General features: G+C 47.6%; 1 pseudogene; it reads right to left on the bottom strand.

The window, feature by feature from the left end:
* Window positions 1–5,670: 5,670 nt before the first annotated feature.
* The window catches only part of LOC119161895 (uncharacterized), a 50,549-nt pseudogene continuing 48,025 nt past the window's right edge, over window positions 5,671–8,194 (bottom strand).

Here is an 8,194-nt window from a genome sequence, read left to right as displayed (position 1 = left end):
CGTCCTGATTATCGTGGGACGACTTTCGAAGAGAGTTTCTTGCCACGTACCCAAACACGGACCGCAAAAAAAAGCAGAGGCCGCTCTTCAGACGCGAAACCAATGGAACAACGAGAGCGTCGCCTTGTACATTGAAGACATGTCTCGACTGTTCCACCGGGCTGACCAGAACATGGCTGAGGAAAAGAAGTTGCGGCACCTGATGCGTGAAGTGAAGGAGGAGTTTTTTGCAGGCCTGGTGCGTAATCCACCGCGCTCTCTTGCTGAGTTCAGATCAGTAGCGACCATGATAGAAAAGACCCTGCAGCAGCGCGCGCGCCCATAAAACAGAGACGTAAGCGTCTCATCTGTTAGCGCGGCGTCGACAACCCTCACGAGTAACATTGATCTCTTGCGTGAAATGGTGAGAGCTGTCGTAAGGGAAGAACTCCAGAAAATACACATTACTCAAGCTCATCCAGCGATGTCCTCATTTGCCGACGTTGTGCGCGAAGAAATGCGGCAAGCGGTTCTACAACCACAACCTCAGGTACTACAGCGCGCACAACCGGAGCCTCCGCCTCAGTTGTCGTACGCGCAACCTGTACGACAGGACCTCGGACGCATGAATCGGACGGCTGCGACTACTGTGATGCCTTCGACGTTTTCGCCGAGTACGCCGTTACCAATGCCGGAAGCAAGACCACATAAGAGCGATGTATGACGCACTGTAGACCGGCGGCCCCTTTGCTACCATTGTGGAGAAGCAGGTCACCTTTACCGGGCGTGCCAGTATCGTCGAGCGGGACTGCGTGGTTTTCCAGTCAATGCACCATGCCCACAGAACGGTGAACGGCCCTACAAAATCGAAGAATACTTGTATTCACGCTATTCACCTCAAAACACGCAACAACGGGAGTTGCGTTCGACAGCACCGATGTGCTATCGGTCGCCGAGTCCTCGTCCGTCATCAAATCTCCGAAGATCACGTTCACCTAGCCCGCGGCGGGAAAACCAGAGCCAGCGACCTCTGGAGGTGAGGCCGCTGATATACTGACAACTGAAGACCCTCCATTGTTAGCCCGACAGAACGGTGGCAGTTACGCAACGACGGTCAAGTGCAGTAGTAGCGACGTTACCTCTGAGATATTAGTCACGATCGACGCCGTCGAGGCCGTAGCGCTAATAGACACTAGTGCAGACTATTCCGTTGTCAGTAATGCTCTCGCAAAGAAGCTTAAGAAGGTGATGACTGAGTGGACCAGACCTCAGACACGTACCGCTGGAGGGCACTTAGTTAGTCCGGTGGAGTTATGCACCGCAAGGATAGGAATAAGAAGATTTGTGTATGTCGGCAGCTTTATTGTGCTTCCTGAGTGCTTCCGGGAACTGATCATAGGCATGGACTTTTTGCAAACAAACAATGCAGTCATTGACTTGCAAGAGTCCCAGGTTTCGTTTTCTACGGAGAATGCCATCGCCTTCTGTCATGCGGAGAAACCAATTGTTCTACCTCTCCGCATTGTGGACGAAGATGTAACAGTGCCGCCACGTTCCAGTGTGACCGTTCTTGTGAGGAGTGAAGTTCTTCGTGACTGTGACGGATTAGCAGACGGAAACATCGGACTGCTACTAGAAAAAAGACTATGCGTGGCAAGAGGCCCGGTGAGCCTTCGTGATGGATGTGCGTATGTCCTATTAACTAACTTTCGAAATGAGCTGCAGCATGTTCCAAAGAGAACATCCGTAGCATCGCTGCATGAGTACGTGCAAGTCTCAGAAGTTTGCACTTTTGATAAAGCTTCAGAGACAGTAGATAACGTACTCCAGTCAGTAGACATTGACAGAGAGCTCTCGTCATCTCAGAAGCAACAGATTGCTGACCTCATCAGAGAGTTCGCCGAGTGCTTCTCCACCTCGTCGAAAGTCGGACGTACTCCTGTCGCAAAGCACCGTATCGTGGTCGAAGAACACGTGAGACCTGTGCATCAGCGCACATACCGAGTAGCGCCAAAAGAAAGAGAAGCCATCAAGAACCAAGTGCAGGAAATGCTGAACGATGATGTAATCCAGCCATCCAACAGTCCGTGGGCATCACCGGTAGTGCTAGTCAAAAAGAAGGACAAAACTCTGTGGTTTTGCATTGACTACAGAAAGCTGAAGCAAGTCACAAAGCGTGATGTTTACCCACTTCCACGGATCAATGATTCCTTGGATAAGTTACGCAATGCTCACTTCTTTTCATCATTGGACTTAAAAAGTGGATATTGGCGTATCGAGGTGGACGAACGAGATCGCGAGAAGACGGCGTTTGTGACCCCAGACGGACTGTGCGAGTTCAAAGTGCTCCCTTTCGGTTTGTGCTCTGCTCCCGCTACCTTCCAGAGGATGATGGACACTGTGCTCTCCGGACTCAAGTGGCAATCATGTCTCGTCTATCTCGACGATGTAGTGGTTTTTTCTTCTACCTTTGAGCAGCACATCCAACGACTGAGAACGGTACTGGATGCCATTCGCGTGGCAGCACTGACCATCAAACCGCAAAAGTGTCACTTTGTATTTTGTCAGCTTCGGTTTCTCGGGCACATAGTTAGTGCGGAAGGCATCCGCCCAGACCCAGAAAAGATTGCAGCAGTTGAAAATTTTCCGAAACCGCAAGACAAAAAGGCCGTCAGACGATTCCTGGGACTATGTGCCTACTACAGACGCTTTGTTGAAAACTTTGCTAAGGTCGCTGAGCCTTTGACACGGCTAACGAAAGAAAGTGTTCCATTCTCTTGGCGGGAGGAATAAGAAGCGGCTTTCTCAGAGTTGCGACGCCGTTTGCAGTCTCCTTCAATACTTGCCCATTTTGACGAAGAGGCCAATACAGACATACATACCGACGCGAGTAACGTTGGCCTTGGTGCCATCCTCGTTCAGTGGCAAAATGGAGAAGAAAAGGTCATTGCTTACGCGAGCCGCACTCTATCGAATGCTGAGTCTAATTACTCAGCGACAGAGAAAGAGTGTCTCGCAGTTATATGGGCCATCAGCAAGTTTCGCACATACCTCTACGGCAGACCGTTTCGAGCAATCAGTGATCATCATTCATTGTGTTGGCTGGCAAACATCAAGGACCCTTCAGGAAGACTTGCTAGATGGAGCCTGCGTCTACAGGAACATGACATCACTGTGCTCTACAAGTCCGGTCTCAAGCACAATGACGCGGATTGCCTGTCTCGCGCACCTGTTGAGTCTCCATCATCTGACCAAGAACAAGACATCCCATTTCTTGGAGTTCTGAATGTGTCGGAGATGGCTCGTCTTCAGCGAGAGGACCCGGAACTACGCCCGATTATCCAATATTTGGAGGGTCACCAAATTGAGGTACCACGAGTTTTCGTCCGTGGTTTGACATCCTATGTCCTCCGGAACGACGTCCTATACAAGCGCAACTTTGTAAACACGGGTGTGACGTTTCTGCTTCTTGTACCATCATCACTGCGAGCAGAAATATTAGAAGCGTGTCATGACGACCATCGGCTGGTCATATGGGTAGTAACCGCACTTTGGCCAGAATTTGCCGGAAGTATTATTGGCCAAAATTAAGGGATTCGGTGCACAATTATGTTAAGTCATGCCGCGATTGCCAGAGACGTAAAATACCACCATCGAAACCAGGGGGTCTGTTGCAACCAATAGAGCCACCAAAAGGGCCATTTCAGCAAGTGGGAATGGATTTGCTTGGTCCATTTCCTCTCTCTTCATCGGGAAAGCGCTGGATTGTTGTAGCAACAGACTACATGACTCGATATGCTGAGACATCACCTCTCGCGAAAGGAACGGTGAACGAAGTAGCCCAGTTTTTCGTCACTCCGATTGTACTACGACATGGCGCACCACAGGTTGTCATTACAAACAAAGGAACAGCATTTACTGCCCGTTTGATGCAGTCTGTTATGAAGCTCACCCCCACCGATCATAGAAGGACTACAGCATACCATCCGCAAACAAACGGATTAACCGAAAGGTTCAATAGAACTCTCGCCGACATGATCTCGATCTATGTGGACATGGAGCACCAGACATGGGACAGTATTTTGCCTTATGCAACATTTTGTATAATACCGCAGTACAAGAAACGACACACTTTACGCCATTTCAACTTGTTTATGGTCGGACGGTCACAACGACCTTAGACGCGATGTTACCTGTCAACGATTCGAATGAGAGTGACCCACACATCAGCGACTACATAGAAAGGGCAGAAGAGGCACGGCAATGGACAAGACATCGCATCATTTTGCAACAAGGCTCCAATGCAAGTCGCTATAATCTGAAGCGGGGAGACGTACAGTACAACCCCAGAGACAAAGTGTGGGTGTGGACGCCTATACGCGCACCTGGCCTATCGGAAAAACTGATGCGGCGTTATTTCGACCCTTACAAAGTACTTCGCCAGCTAGGCACGCTAAACTACGAAGTAATTCCTGAAGGGCAAGTGTGCTCAACCCGACGCAGGAATCGCCAAGAAGTCGTACATGTAGTACGAATGAAACCGTACTACGAAAGTCACTGAACGAGACAACTGATAAATGTGCTCAAACATCAGATAAATACTCCTTTACAATAGTGTTCGACGTCAGCGTACGCATCGGGACGTTGCGTTTCGGGAGGGGGACTAATGCCGCATGTTGTTAGGCACCTACCGAAGTCTTGCCCCGCTTCCTGCTCTTATGAATTCCGCCACACCAACTGACAAGCCAAACGCGCCAAGCTAAACGCGCCATGCAATGCTACTGCACGTGTCACCACATCACGCGCTGGACAAGCAACGCTGGCGGTTTTTCGAGGAGCAGCTTGAGGCAAGACGCAGGAGAAGTTGACGAGGTCTTGACCAGTGAGCTCACAACTTTTGTGTATTTAGTTGACGGGCACAAGTTCGCCATTAATAAATAGCTGTTTTTAGCTTCCGGTGCTGTATTTGCTCGTTACAATATGTATATATATATATATATATATATATATATATATATATATATATATATATATATATATATATATATATATATATATCAAGCATTGCACGCGACTGAGCTAGATGTTACAAAAACAAGCGCTGACTTTTGTGGCCCTTCGGCACCGAAATTAGTCGCAAAGAGGCTCCACTAACGCGAGACGTTCTAGTGTTGGTAAGTTATTGCATATGACTGAAGAAATGTAGCCTGGCTGACAGTACCACCTATTATGGTACTTATGGCAACAACTTCACTTCTTACATCTAATTTCCCTACAATACGGCCGTGTGTGTCAGATGTGAAGCCCATAACTACCATGAAACGACTCACGTCGATAATATTCACATATCCTACGTACACTTGCTAGAGAGTCTTCACTTTTTTCATCTGCCTAGGAGCCTTATATAAGGTCCAAACTTATTGTTATTACAATCCTGACTTGCAAAACAATATAAAGAAGCAACAGTAAGTGCGCTCTCAAGACCGACGAACATACTATATCTCCCTTCATAATGTTTCTTAAGGTAGCTCGTATGTCCCGTCACAAGAGTTGCACGCACCCAAGATACGTTCTTCCAAACGGCAGTCTTTGGGTCCTTCCGCCATTGCAAATTTAGGTTTCCCTGTATACCGATTTGGCTATCTTCCTGATGAAAGGGCTACTGAATAAATGCACGACCACAAACTCAGCTTCTGTGCACAAAGTCAGCGAGATGACCTTAATGATGCCAAACATTGCAGCTGGCTTCCGCCGGGCAACTGATGGTATGCGCCTACGGCACGCAAAAAACAAGTCAACAGACACGAAACTACGCTATACACGCCTAGCCTCTTCTCCTGAAAAGATGCCCGATGAACTTGTTGATGCCAGCTTGTGGCGTTTGTCCGTCTACGGTGTCAAGCCCGACGCGGCCGACGTGCCAGTTTGCTGGGTTGACCAGCTTCAATGATCCGCGCACCAAGTCCGACATGGCGAGCATTCCGTTGTTGACGGCCAACTGGAAGCCGTCGTACGTCTGTAGGAGGTCGTGACTGGCCGTAGGTAGTGTGCTGCTAGTGGCATTTCCACTCGAGTTACTGCTGGGAGAAAGAGCGAACGAGGCATTCCTGAGATTGTTCGATAGCACGGTCACAAATTCCGTCAACGGTCGCGTGCTCTCGGCTCCCTGCGTGGCCATCCGTCGCATCAGCACAAGCAGGGCCCCAGTCAGGTTGCGCACCAGCAAGGTCAGGTTCCCCTGGTCTGCTCCGTTAGCCGCGCCACGTCGGTCATAGGCAAGGACCGTGTCACGTTTTGGATGTTCTTCAAGTCTTCCTGCGTTTGACCAACCAAGAAAAGCCGGTAAGCGAATTGTATGAAAGCTTAAAAAGGAATACACGCGACAGAGGATCTCAGTGAATGATGAAGGCTCGGGGACTTGTAAAGCAGCTAAGTTAGCAATCACCTGCCTGACCAGCATTTATCTACTGCGCTTTTTTTATTTTCAGGAATTTTCCGCACATACCAAATTTTGCACAAGTGGCCGCATTCACAAGCGTGTTAAGATAAAAATATTCCCAAAACAGTATTTCAAAGAAGAACACTTATGAAAACGAAGTTAGGTAGATACAGTGTAAAAAGATTACCCCGAGGTCGGAGTAAAATGCTTGTCCTCTAGCGTCCCCCTTATTCGGAGCAATCTTCGCTCTGGACATCCGGGGCAAAACTTTTGCTCTGGGTCATCGGAGGAATTGCGTGGCACACCCGGAGTACTTTCAAAAAATATTTCACTCCGGCTGACCGGAGAAATCGCAAGGCGCCGTCAGAGTACTTTTTACTAGCATTTTCTTTCTGCTAGCCGGACTGATTACGTGAAACTTCCGGAGCATTTTTCGCGGGTTTTTTACTGCAGCGATCCGGAGCTTTTGTGTGGTACCTCTGGAGTATTTTACGAATGTACTAACTTCGTGCGGACAGAATTTTAGTGCGGTGGAGCAGTACATTTCTAAGTGTTTGCTCCACTGTTTCTTTATTGTATGCTGATCGTTTCACGCATTGGTTAGATGAAGGAAGTCGATTCTCATACAAGCACTGCAGAGGTACTGTGTAATCTTTTCCACAAAACTCTAGAAGAAGAAACTCAAGGAAACACTTGCCGATGTAATCCAGTGTGAGACAGCCGCAACATAATAAAACACACCTCTCTGACACAAAAAAGTTCATAACTGGCCAAAGTTTTCTATATATTTTTAAACTGATAGCTCTACCTTTGCTGAAACATTCAAAAGCAACTTTTAACTCAAAAAAATCTTATTTTGGAACTCTTGTAGATGGCATCACGAATGCCACTCCCAATAGTTTCCTAATTTTATCAAATATAATTTATAAATAGTACAGTCACATTTCAGCGCGCGCTCATAGTCACACTTCTAGCAAAGTGGGCACTTACAGTTTGCATGGTTGCAGCCTGTCTTTAAAGAGAGCCTTTGTAAATTAGTTTTCGGGATAATTGGCATTGTTTCATTTTCATTTTTCAAAGTAGGTATTGTATGAGCATGTATTTAGGACAAACAGCTTTAGGTACAAAATAAAGAAAAGTTCACTGCAACGTAACAAAACAAAAAGTCGCAGCTTTGCCGGAAAGGCGAAGCAATGAACGCGATAGGAACAAAGTGAAAGGTCTTGCGCAGAATGGAAGGCAGATCGAAGCATGCCAAGCGTTCTTCACGCACAAATAACGCACAAAACGTACTCCCAAGTACGGACACACGCGAATAAGCATCTCATATGAAGACGTGGAATCGGCAATGAGTAAGGCAAAAACACAGTATACTATAGTGATGGGCGACTTTAATGCAAAGGTAGGGAAGAAGCAGGCTGGAGACCAGGCCATACGAGATTATGGCATCGGCACTAGAAACTCCAGAGGAGAGCTACTAGTAGAATTCGCAGAACGCAATTATTTGCAGATTTTGAATACCTTGTACCGAAAACGAAAAAACCGCAAGTGGACATGGAGGAGCCCTAGTGGCGAAAATAAGAACAAAATAGACTTTAGAATGACTGCACACCCAGGAATCGTGCAGGATGCGGAAGTGGTTGGCAAGGTACGATGCAGCGACCATAGAATGTTACGGTCTCGAATTCGCCTAGACTTGAAGAAGGAACGACAGAAACTGATACGCAAGAAGCCAATCAATGAGCTAGCACTGACAGGGAAATTACAGGAATTCAG

The sequence above is a fragment of the Rhipicephalus microplus genome, chromosome X (assembly GCF_043290135.1).
Source record: "Rhipicephalus microplus isolate Deutch F79 chromosome X, USDA_Rmic, whole genome shotgun sequence".
In the NCBI taxonomy this organism is placed as follows: domain Eukaryota; kingdom Metazoa; phylum Arthropoda; class Arachnida; order Ixodida; family Ixodidae; genus Rhipicephalus; species Rhipicephalus microplus.
Note: the sequence above shows the minus strand (reverse complement) of the source record. Positions and strands in the feature narration are given on the sequence as shown.